The following is a 13,094-nucleotide window of genomic DNA, read 5'->3' on the forward strand; positions in this document are numbered from 1 at the left end:
AGGCAGGTCACGTAGCTGCAGTGACGCACTGTCCCTCGCTCATGCCCAGCAAACTGCTTCCCAGGGTCGGTGCTGGTCCGGAGTGGCAGCGGCCGATTGCCCTGTCACAGAGCAAACTGTGGATCATGTAAAGCGCTCCAGATGGCGTCCCAGGTGTCACAGTCTCGTGGTAGTAGAGCTGCGATATCAACTTTAGTCCATTATAAAAGGTTTTTCGAAAGCCCGACTGTGAAAAAAATTGGTTTGTATATAAATAACTTCAAGCTACCTGTCACGAGTTTCTTTAATTTACGTTTTCATAACGCGTTTCAAGAAATGATTCCTATTTTGAAGTGTGTATTTCTTTGTACTATGCCATTTTATCGTAACGTTTTCGATGCGTGAGATTCTACTTTGTTTTGTTGACTTTACTGCAATATGATGAGGAAGATGTTTGGTTTGTGGAGCGCTCAACTGCGCGGTCATCAGCGCCCGTACGAAGTCCTAATTTTTACACAGTCAGCTTTTACAGAATCAGGTCTAGCGACTGCCACGATTGATGATGATGAAATGATGAGGACAACACAAACACCCAGTCCCTGGGCAGAGAAAATCCCCAACCCGACCAGGAATCGAAACAGGGACCCTGTGATCTAGAGGCAGCAACGCTAGACACTTTTTTCCGTTCTTGATCGTTGTGTTTGCTCGTTGCGGACGTCACAGGACATTCGTTTAAGATCGTTTGTTGATCCTTGCCGGCCGGAGTGGCCGAGCGGTTCTAGGCGCTTCAGTCTGGAACCGCGCGACCGCTACGGTCGCAGGTTTGAATCCTGCCTGGGGCATGGATGTGTGTGTCGTCCTTAGGTTAGTTAGGTTTAAGTAGTTCTAAGTTCTAGGGGGCTGATGACCTCAGCTGTTAAGTCCCATAGTGCTCAGAGCCATTTTTTGAACCTGAAAAATCATCTGCGGCCTGCAATCAAATCAAAGCGACGTGGATTGCTGTCAGCAGGTGTCCTTTCGCAACATGACAATGCAAGGCCCCATACTGCCCGTACAACAGTTGCAACACTCGTCATCATCCACTATACTCACCAGACGTTGCCCCAAGTGATTTCCATATGTCTGGACCACTCAAAGACGCAATGGGAGGAAAGAAGTTCTGTTCTGATGAAGAGGTACACCACGCGGTGCATGAATGGTTGCGCGGACTACCAAAAGAATTTTTTTCTAAAGGAATTTATGCACTTTGTAAGTGCTGGAGGACTTGCATTGAGCGTGGGGGAGATTATGTTGAAGTCATAAGCTTTGTACCACTTGTGCATAATAAATAATATTTAACAAAATATTTAAGGTTTTCATTTTACTCATCCTAGTATGCTATAGCTGTGACCATAATGTGGCAGCCTGTATGACTGAGCAGCGGTAGTGGATGTAAGTTGCATGAATATGAGTAGACGTATCAGGGGATATTGAACGTATTCAAAGAAGGGCGGCACGAAAGATCATAGGTTTGTTTGACTCACGGGAGAGCGTCGCGAATATGTAGAAAACACGAACTGGATGACTGTTGAGCGTAGACGTCAATTATACCACGAAAGCCTACTTACAAAGTTTCGAGAGCCAGTAGTAAGTGAAGAATCTAGAGACATTCTTTACCACCCTACGTATCACTTCTTTAGTGACTGTGAAGACAAAATTAAAATATTCATCCTTTGGATTAGCAGGTCTTGTATTTCTACTGTGCTTGCAGTTAAAATTATTGGATATAGATTCCACCTTTTTAGCAAAACACTGTTTTACTTTTTACCCAAACATGTTTCAGCATTTCTGTACCATCATCAGTGGGTTTTGTTTATTGAAAAACTGTAAAAAGTGAAAATATTTTAAGGTTGGAACTGATCTAACAAAATGAGGCCTAAAGACAGGCTTTTTTTCGTTTTTGTTCTTACCTTGATTTTACATTATGTGTTTTTCGATTCCGGACTCTTGCTTGTGGACATCATGCCAAGTGGAACCACCATAAATTCTGATGCATATATGACGACACAGGATGTCTTGCTATTGCAGGACAATGCACGGCCACATGTCAGTGAAAAATCCATGGAAGCGATCACAAAACTCCGATGGACAACACGGAAACACCCGCCTTACAATCCTGACCTGGCTCTATGTGACTATCATCTCTTTGGGAGACTGAAAGACTCTTTTCGAGGAACAAGGTTTGAAGATGATGACTCCCTTGTGCACGCTGCCAAACAGTGGCTCCAACAGGTTGGTCCAGAATTTTACCGTGTGGGTATACAGGTGCTGTTTCCAAGATGGCGTAAGGCAGTTGAGAGGGATGGAAATTATGTGGAGAAATGAAAATATTGTTCCTAAAGGACTTATCTACACACTGTAAAACTTTCAAACATGTAGAATAAAAGATGGAGTTTAAAAAATAGTGTGTTCATTTACCCATTTACGGTCCGAGGAGTTTGTTGTCTCTGGACAATGAATGTCGATACAGTGCAAAATTGATCGACGACACTTCCTCTGAGAACGTGCCGTGTGTTCCTTAGGTGTTGCAGGGTTGTGCGATTGGTTAGGTGGTTAATTTGGAGGAGGGGACCAAAAAGCGAGGTCATCGGTCCCATCGGATGAGGGGAGGATGGAGAAAGAAATCAGCCGTGCATTTTCAAAGGAACCATACCAGCATTTGCCTGAAGCGATCTAGGGAAATTACGGAAAACATAAATCAGGATGGCTGGACGCGAATTTGAACCGTCGTCCTCCCGAATGGGAGTCGAGCGTGCTAACCGCTGCGCCATCTCACTCGGTGATGTAGGAATGTCGTATGACATGAGCTTTGCTTCGACATTACTGCCAAAAATGTATGGTTCGCTACAGCGATGTGACAAGACGTTGGTAATACAATGTCCTGGGCACATTATGTAGTATAGTAGCCTCTTGTTGCTGCATACAATGTATTGGCTTCAGTCACGCAACACTATCACAACAACATTCCCTGCCTGAGTCGAAATATCACGATTTGACAACACTCAACGCGCTGAACTGAAAGTTTCTACGCCATTAGAACTTACTCACATGATGATTTTGCTCCCTTTTACATTTACGGATCAAACTGCGACTCGTTTTCACAGTCCGATGTCATTTCCGTGTTCTTTGCCAACTGGGCATGATATTACAGTGACCTTGTTGATAACATGAGATCTATATCATATCTTCACAACTTATTTTTAGTACACCACCGCGCGGGATTAGCCGAGCGGTTTAGGACGCTGCAGTCGCGGACTGTGCGGCTGGTCCCGGCGGAGGTTCGAGTCCTCCCTCGGGCATGGGTGTGTGTGTTTGTCCTTAGGATAATTTAGGTTAAGTAGTGTGTAAGCTTAGGGACTGATGACCTTAGCAGTTAAGTCCCATAAGATTTCACACACATTTGAACTTTTTTCTTTTTTGTAGTTCACAACTCTACACACTGTACGTGTTCGTACTCCATCGGGCTCGAGGGATGGCAACAAAAAGCTATTGTTATCCTCGCTCATTTCTCTGCGCCCCTTTCTGGGGATAAATTACTCAATGTAATCATAAATCAGCCTTCTTTGGAGGCAATTTATTGTAAAACACGTACGAAAAAAACCTGTGTTATTTGCTGTTTACACGAAAGTCTTGATATAATACAAGTAAGTTCCACTCCCAGAACCTAAGGTTCAGTTTTGAAATCTGGCAGAGCTTTAATCTAAATTTGGAGCACAGTTTTGGAAGGTTCGACTTTTACTTTATTTACACTTGTACAGTATTTTACAATACTGTGCTTTTATTTTATGCAAGCAGCTGTTTCTGTTTTAAAGCCTGTAACGAAATTTTTGCGTATTCTCGGTTTTGTAAATCGTCGTGCAACCTATAAAGTTTTTTCTCTTGAAATACGTTATCTGTTGAAATATTCCCGTCTGTAATAACAACAACTATTTTTCGAATAATTTAAACGCTATGTCATAGAATTTTTCTACTGTATGGCTGAGACAAAAAAAAAGAAAATTGCTAATGTGCAGAACGCGGTTGTGAACCGGTAGACGGCTGCCATTCATCCTTGTGTCATGAAAACTACTTCCGGGTAGTAAATCTGTGATAAATCTTATTTTAGCAACGTCTCTGATATTGCAAAAAATGCAGCAGATTACGAATTTTTTTTTTTAAATCATTAATTCTCCATTTTCTTTCACAAGATGAAAATTTCTGGTACTGCTGTTAAGTCCAGCGTTTCCTCATCTCGTGCCGGTGCACTTGAACTCCCGAAGAACGTCTGTATAAACACTCGCTGTTTCCTGTGCACGTGGTTTGTATTGCTTTGGCTTGTTGGTAAGAGCTAACTTCTTTTGGGAGGAGGCGGGAGGGGGGGGGGGTCATGATCCCAAATCCGGTACCGCCGCTCTCCTGACTTACACTTTCTGTTGTTTCCCCAAACAAATTCGAACAAATAACTTTGTAGTTTTCTGTTTTTCCCAATGTTCATCCTCTCGTTTTCATGATTTGACAAATTTATTTTGTTTTAACTTTGTGGCCGGGTGGCCTTTCTGTCTGTTAACTCGAGGAAGGGAAGTTGTGTGTGCCATCTGTCCTTGAATCGCATTAACTGTGTTCTGTGAGTTTTCGTATTTCAGCTGTTTGTGTGTCGTATTTTCTGAGACGAGGACTGGGGACCAACCAAATGTTTGAGTATGGAAAACAGCCAGAAATCGCACTCAAACTAGTGGATAACGTCGGAATCTCTATGGGGCTATTGACGAATGATGCTCTTGTGTACAAGCAATTCTCAGTGTCTTAAAATTATAATGAAATGTAGGAACACCTGCACGGGATCGAAGCTTATTGGAGGAGTACTGGTAGGGACTCTCAGCACGAACAAATTTAACGTGTTTAGCATAAGTAGATGGAAAGACTCATTCTTGTTTGACTGCACTGTTGATGATGAATCACGACACTAATGAATGTAGGAATAAATGTGCGGACTGATAGAGTGAAGGCTTCACCACTGCCGCTGGTAAACATTTCAGGTTACAATGTCATGGGCCACGAAACTCTTCTGTTCCTAACGTTTCGTCCAGAACTGCGCTGGATATCTTCAGGGCTGTTGCTCCTCTGTTGAGTCTCGCCGGAAAGTCGACTGAAGATATCCAGTGCAGTGTTGGACGAAACGTTAGGAACAGAAGAGTTTCGTGGACTACGACCTTATATTCCGAAAGCTTTACCAGCTGCAATGTGCTGACTGATTTAAGGTTGAATGGCCGCATAAAACTATCTGTAGAAAAGGTAGACATCAGAGGGATCATAATTGATAGAATACTAAAGAAATGCCCGCCAGGGTAGAACAGTAGGGTGGATTTATAGGGGAGACAGAGCAGTTTCAAATACGAATTGTACGTTTTGTTGTGCGAGAGCTTGCTGAGCAAGAGTAGTCCTGCACAACGGAGAATTTTACTGTTAAAATTTCGAATTCGCACGTTGCAAGAACAGTCTGGCGACATATTTGTTCCTACCAAATACGCTGGTGTCCAAAATTAAAGCAACAAACCTCTGTTTCCCCTTCCTGTGTTTAATTCACGATATAATCATACAAACTGTCAACAGACGTCCGTACGATCGTGTCCTGCACGAAATATGGCATTTCGATCAACGGAAATCTACGCCAACGACGACGTCAGGCCACCTGTCAAACGGAGTGGTGGCTGTCGGGTAGTCCTACATCCACAATCGCTGTGTACACAGTCACAGACCGTGCACTATGGCACTGAGAAGACGCGTACCAGACTCTCTTCGGTGGACGGCCATAGAAAGAACGGAAGCAGGCCAGTCGCAAACTGATGTAGCCCGGTGGCTTAACGTGAGTCGTTCTGTTGTTTCTCAGATGTGGTGACGGTTAATAGAGACCGAAACTGTATCCCGAAGACCAGGGCAGGGCCGACGAGGTATGACATCTGAAAGAGAAGACCGTTATTTGGCTGTAAGGGAACGACTGTACGGCCTTAGTACTGCGTAGCACCTGGCATCGGACCTCACGGTGTCCACTAGACGTGTTGTATCGAGGCAAGCGGTGTAGAGGAGGCTTCGATAGAGTGGCCTTTATTGTTTCTTGACACCTGCTGTATGTGTGCCTCTGAGCGTCTTCACAGAAGGGAACGTCTAGAGTGGAGTCGTCAACATGCCATCTGTACAGTCGAAGAATGGGCCCATGTTCTTTTCACAGATGAATCCAGATTTGGTCTGGAGGGCGATTATCGACGGATTCTCATCTGAAGGGAAGCTGAACACGATTTCGGGAGCGAAGCATTGTGGAAAGCGACCGATATCGCGGAGGATCCGTAACGGTGTGGGCAGGGATTACGTGAACCACTCGAACACCTCTTCATGAAATTTTACAGGTGAACGAAAAGATTTAACTGCTGTCAGGTACCGTGACGAGGTCTTGGGGCTCCATGTACGGTTGTTGCGAGATGTTGTGCGCCCATACTTCGCACTGATGGACGATAATGGCTCTGAGCACTATGGAACTTAACATCTGCGGTCATCAGTCCCCTAGAACTTAGAACTACTTAAACCTAACTAACCTAAGGACATCACACACATCCATGCCCGAGGCAGGATTCGAACCTGCGACCGAAGCGGTAGCGCAGTTCCAGAGTGAAGCGCCTACAACCGCTCGGCCACACCGCCCGGCTGATGGACGATAATGCTCGACCTTATAGAGCACGAGTGGTTAATGTTTTCTGGGAAACGGAAGATACCGCACTCATGGTCTGGCTTCCTCGCTGTCCCAGTTTGAATCCCATAGATCGTGTCTGGGATGCACATGGGAGACGGGTTGCATCACGTCAACAGCCAATAACCACTCTCCAATACATGCGAGCGGCTCCGCAGAAAGAATGGGCGTCATTGCCTCATCATGACATTGGTGACGTTATTCACAGCATGCTCCGTCTTTGTCAAGTCTGTATTGCTGCCAGAGGTGGTCACACCCCATAGTGAGTACATTAACCAGTTGTCGGAAAGTGTGTGCAAATCTGTTAAGTTGGAAAAAACGAAAAAGATTCTCGTGTACTGTTCTGCATGTTGCATTTCTTTACGTTCTGTATTCTTTACATTGATTCTACTTTGCTCCGGCCGCTGTCACCGAGCGGTTCTAGGCACTTCAGTCCGGAACCGCGCTGCTGCTGCGTTCGCAGGTTCGAATACTAACTCGGGCACGGATGTGTGTGATGTCCTTAGGTTAGTTAGGTTTAGGTAGTTCTAAGTCTAGGGGACTGATGACCTCAGATGTTAAGTCCCATAGTGCTTGGAGCCATTTGAACCATTCTACTTTGCTGTCACCTGTTGTATACACTACTGGCAATTAAAATTGCTACACCACGAAGATGACGTGCTGCAGATGCGAAATTTAACCGACAGGAAGAAGATGCGGTGATGTGCAAATGATTAGCTTTTCAGAGCAAGGTTGGCGCCGGTGGCGACACCTACAACGTGCTGACATGAGGAAAGTTTCCAACCGATTTCTCATACACAAACAGCAGTTGACCGGCGCTGCCTGGTAAAACGTTGATGTGATGCCTCGTGTAAGGAGGAGAAATGCGCACCATGACGTTTACGACTTTGATAAAGGTCGGATTGTAGCCTTCGCGATTGCGGTTTATCGTATCGTGACATTGCTGCTCGCGTTGGTCGAGATCCAATGACTTTTAGCAGAATATGCAATCGGTGGGTTCAGGAGGGTAATACGGAACGCCGTGCTGGATCCCAACGGCCTCGTATCACTAGCAGTCGAGATGACAGGCATCTTATTGGCATGGCTGTTACAGATCGTGCAGCCACGCCTCGATCCCTGAGTCAACAGATGCGGACGTTTGCAAGACAACAACCATCTGCATGAACAGTTCGACGACGTTTGCAGCATCATGGACTATCAACTCGAAGACCATGGCTGCGGTTACGCTTGACGCTGCATCACAGACAGGAGCGCCTGCGATGGTGTGCTCAACGACGAACCTGGGTGCACGAATGGCAAAACGTCATTTTTTCGGATGAATCCAGGTTCTGTTTACAGCATCGTGATGGTCGCATCCGTGTTTGGCGACATCGCGGTGAACGCACATTGGAAGCGTGTATTCGTCATGGCCATACTGGCGTATCACCCGGCGTGATGGTATGGGGTGCCATTGGTTACTCGTATCGGTCACCTGTTGTTCGCATTGACGGCACTTTGAACAGCGGACGTTACATTTCAGATGTGTTACGACCCGTGGCTCTATCCTTCAAATGGCACTGAGCACTATGGGACTTAACATCTGTGGTCATCAGTCCCCTAGAACTTAGAACTACTTAAACCTAACTAACCTAAGGACATCACACACATCCATGCCCGAGGCAGGATTGGAACCTGCGACGGTAGCAGTCGCGCAGCGCCGGACTCAGCGCCCAGAACCGCGAGACCACCGCGACCGGCCTCTATCCTTCATTCGGTCTCTGCGAAACCTTACATTTCGGCAGGATAATGCACGACCGCATATTACAGGTCCTGTACGGGCCTTTCTGGATACAGAAAACGTTCGACTGCTGCCCTGGCCAGCACATTCTCCAGTTCTCTCACCAATTGAAAACGTCTGGTCAATGGTGGCCGAGCAACTGGCTCGTCAGAATACGCCAGTCATTATTCTTGATGAACTGTGGTATCGTGTTGAAGCTGCATGGGCAGCTGTACCTGTACACGCCATCCAAGCTCTGTTTGACTCAATGCCCAGGCGTATCAAGGCCGTTATTACGGCCAGAGGTGGTTGTTCTGGGTACTGATATCTCAGGATCTATGCACCCAAATTGCGTGAAAATGTTATCACATGTCAGTTCTAGTATAATATATTTGCCCAGTGAATACCCGTTTGTCATCTGCATTTCTTCTTGGTGTAGCAATTTTAACAGCCAATGATGTACTATTTTGTGGCAAAATAAACGCAAACTTGTAAAATTTCCGTTAGTTGCTTTAATTTTGGACAGGAAGTGATAACGACGGTAAAATAAAAAAAATATCAGTTTGGATAGAGGTTTACCGAAAGACGTTCTTGCTTCGCAACGTTATTGAATTTAACGGTACGGGTGGGGAAGGGGGTACGATAACGGTAGACAATGTAGCCTCCGCCACAGGCAGTAAAGCGGTTTACGGAATGTAAATGTATTTGAGAAGTCCGAAGGTATTGTGCAGCCTGTTGTGGACAGCGGCACGATGAGCCCGTGAGAACGAGGCTGTGTGATCTGCCTGCAACCGAACACCGCACGCGGCCGGGAGATTCCACTCGTTGCCCAGCCAGCTCCCGCGCCCTACGTGCAATTCACAACAGCTCAGTGTCACATCAACGCTTCGAAGTTCGGATTTCCTCATTAGTGCCAGTCGAGGAATGTTTGATTTTTAACATTATAAAACATACGTGCAAATAAAGTGTAGAGATACAACCAAAAATTTAGATATTTCAACTGTGGATAGGAACTTCGAAAGAGAAACACGCAAAAATGTCTTTTATACGTGCTTATTTTTTTATCATTGCGTGAAGAGGTCTATTCTATGCACAGTGCATGTCTAGATCTACGTACAGGGATGGACAAAGACATGGAAATACCAAAAACAGAACACATTACCATGCTTAATAAGGTGTAGGAAAACTGTTGTCATTCAAAACAGCTTTCAGTCGTCTCGGAATGGATAACTACACAGGTCCTGTGCGGGAATCTTATACCGTCCTTCCTGCAAAATAGTGGCAAGCTCAGCTAACGATGATTGACGTAGACAGCGATCGCGCACCCTTTTCTCCAAAGTAGACCACACAGCCTCAATAATATCAAGATGTGGTGACTGTAATGGCCAGGGGAGATGCGACAATTGATATTTGTCCTCCGAAACCAGTCCTGGACTGTGTGAGCTGTATGAAAAGGCGTCCTGTCCTCTTGGAACTCGGCATCCCTATTGGGGGAAAAATACTGTACCATGAGATGGACCTGATCAGCCAAAATGCTCACATAATCCTTAGCAGTAATGCGAACTCACGGAGTAACGACGGGGATCATGGAATACCACGATATCGCTACCAAAATCATCATCGAACCCCCGCCATGTTTCACTCTTAAGCACTCCGTATCGTACACCACCCCCCAATTTCCAACTTATGGAGCTCCCTTTGTGTTTTCTCGGGAGTGCTAAATTCAGTTTTGCAGTAACTTACGGAGCTGTCGTCCTCTTACTGTTCGTAACAATCCTCAGCGTTCACCAGGATCACTCACCATACACTTTCGGATGATGTTTTTCCGTTTTCCCAGTTTGCGGTGAAACGTCTCTGTGAAGTCGTTTCATAAGACTCTTGTCGAATTCGGTACAACTTATTCACTTTACTACCTGATTTTAGCTCAATTCATGAACTGTTCCAGAAAGACTGAGCACTCAAATAAGGTCTATTGAATATTATATGTGTGTTTTAATGTGGGGTTTCGATTTTGTTTTCTACATCTACATACATACTCCGCAATCCACCATACGGTGCGTGGCGGAGGGTACCTCATACCACAACTAGCATCTTCTCTCCCTGTTCCACTCCCAAACAGAACGAGGGAAAAATGACTGCCTATATGCCTCTATACGAGCCCTAAGCTCTCTTATCTTATATTGGTGGTTTTTCCGCGAAATATAAGTTGGCGGCAGTAAAATTGTACTGCAGTCAGCCTCAAATGCTGGTTCTCTAAATTTCCTCAGTAGCGATTCACGAAAAGAACGCCTCCTTTCCTCTAGAGACTCCCACCCGAGTTCCTGAAGCATTTCCGTAACATTCGCGTGATGATCAAACCTACCAGTAACAAATCTAGCAGCCTGCCTCTTAATTGCTTCTATGTCCTCCCTCAATCCGACCTGATAGGGATCCCAAACGCTCGAGCAGTACTCAAGAATAGGTCGTATTAGTGTTTTATAAGCGGTCTCTTTTACAGATGAACCACATCTTCCCAAAATTCTACCAATGAACAGAAGACGACTATCCGCCTTCCCCACAAGTGCCATTCCATGCTTGTCCCACTTCATATCGCTCTGCAATGTTACGCCCAAATATTTAATCGACGTGACTAATGGAGTATTCAAACATTACGGGATTCTTTTTCCTATTCATCAGCATTGTTTTGTGGGAAACGCTGAGTTGGTCATCGTCTGCTGCGAGCAGCCGATGTTTCTTCTCGTTCGAAGGACAGCACAGGATGGCCAACTTAGGTTTCCAGTACCTGAACAGAGAAGTTTACCCGTCTTAGCCGAAGGCTGTTTTTGTGTGTGAGGTTGGTGACGGAGGGCTACCCCTCTGGTAACTTCCGCTGCACGGGGAGCTAGGTAATCTCGAAAGAGAAAGGGGCACTCTTCGGTGGACGCTCGGATCGTAGCTCTTAAGGGGATTTCATGTAATAGGAAGCAGGTTGAGTTAGGACTTCGTTATGTTTAACTGTTGAAATACTTAAGAACTTCAGCTTAACTGAAGCGTGTGAAGCGAGTTATTTTTCCGAATGTGCCAAAATTATATTGCTTTAAATAGGCGATTTTTGGGTGTTTGAATTAAAAGTGTGGAAGTTACTTTGTTCATTTTGAACAACGGTGAAGTAGAATTTCGAACGGTAAATCTGATTAGGAAAAACTGGTTAAGATCACTTCAACCGTACGTGAGTGTAATACTGTGTCGAAGCGAGTATGATTTTTGATGATTTTTAATCTTATATTTTGTGGAAGTTGCTTTTGTCTTTGTGTGTCGATTTTGTGCCACGTGTTCGGTAATCAATGACTCCTCTGGTCCACCATGGCACCGCAATAGGTTTTTTTTAACAGTTTGCTTGTTTAATGAGCTATAATTTCGGCAAGAATATCTGTTCTTTCGTGCGCTTTCTACAAAACAGCCAACAGTTTGATTTGGAATGCACCACGTGCTTTAGTTCGGCCGTCTGCAAGCAGCAGAAGCCGTTAGTCTGTTGAATAATTATCGCACAACCTCATGCATTGGTTAAACCTCTGTCCAGAATAGTGCATGCGTAGAATCGTAATGCGAATCTCACTGAGATATTTTTATGGTATGAATGCAAAGGAGATGATAGTATGTTTGTCTCCCACCCCAGTTTTCTGTGTTTCATCTTGCTGCAGTAAAATTGTGCTCTGTTACATTCTCACGTAATTCTTACTTAAATATTTCTAGTCAGGCACCAGTTACGTGTAGTTAGGATGTGCAACCAGATACTTAGATACAATAAATAATCTACGCGAAAGATAAATTATGTGGTGTGCCGACCGGTGTGGCCGAGCGGTTCTAGGCGCGTCAGTCTGGTACCGCGCGACCACTACGGTCGCAGGTTCGAATTCTGCCTCGGGCATGGATGTGTCAGATGTCCTTAGGTTAGTTAGGTTTAAGTAGTTCTAAGTTCTCGGGGACTGATGACCTCAGATGTTAAGTCCCATAGTGCTCAGAGCCATTTGAACCAGATTATGTGGTGTTGATCTTAGCCACGTACTCCCATTTCCAATCCTGAATTAATCAAGATGCTTCATACACAACATGGAGTGCTCTTTATCTGGCTACTTAAAGAAATTTGCATACTTGTAATTAAATTATTAAAGTAATTAAACTAATAATTTTCCCGTTCCATTGTTTTCTAAGTGGTTATGAAGGGCTTGGGCTGGTGGCGACCCTGAATTTCTGAATTTTTATCATTATTTATGTGAGAGAAGCAGCTAGAAATGCGAGAAAACGTATATGGCTCGATGAGAAACGTCGTAAAGATAGTAATTCGTTACAGCGGTATAAATCTTCGATACTGTGCGCCTTTAAACACTGAACATTTCTGCTAGCTGAATTACGACAGCACCTACCACATGAGCATAAAAAATTTGTGCACCTTCGAATTCACTTAGCTCTCTCATAATGCATTCACATCTAGACGGCAATGACACTTACAACGTATCGAGGGCATTGCACCACGTTCGTGGTCAAATACAACAGCCAGCCTGCAGACTTGGCTAGCATCTGCATTTATGTTCAAGCATGCATATCTCGTGGTGTTTCCATATA

The sequence above is a fragment of the Schistocerca cancellata genome, chromosome 4 (genome assembly GCF_023864275.1).
Source record: "Schistocerca cancellata isolate TAMUIC-IGC-003103 chromosome 4, iqSchCanc2.1, whole genome shotgun sequence".
In the NCBI taxonomy this organism is placed as follows: Eukaryota; Metazoa; Arthropoda; class Insecta; order Orthoptera; family Acrididae; genus Schistocerca; species Schistocerca cancellata.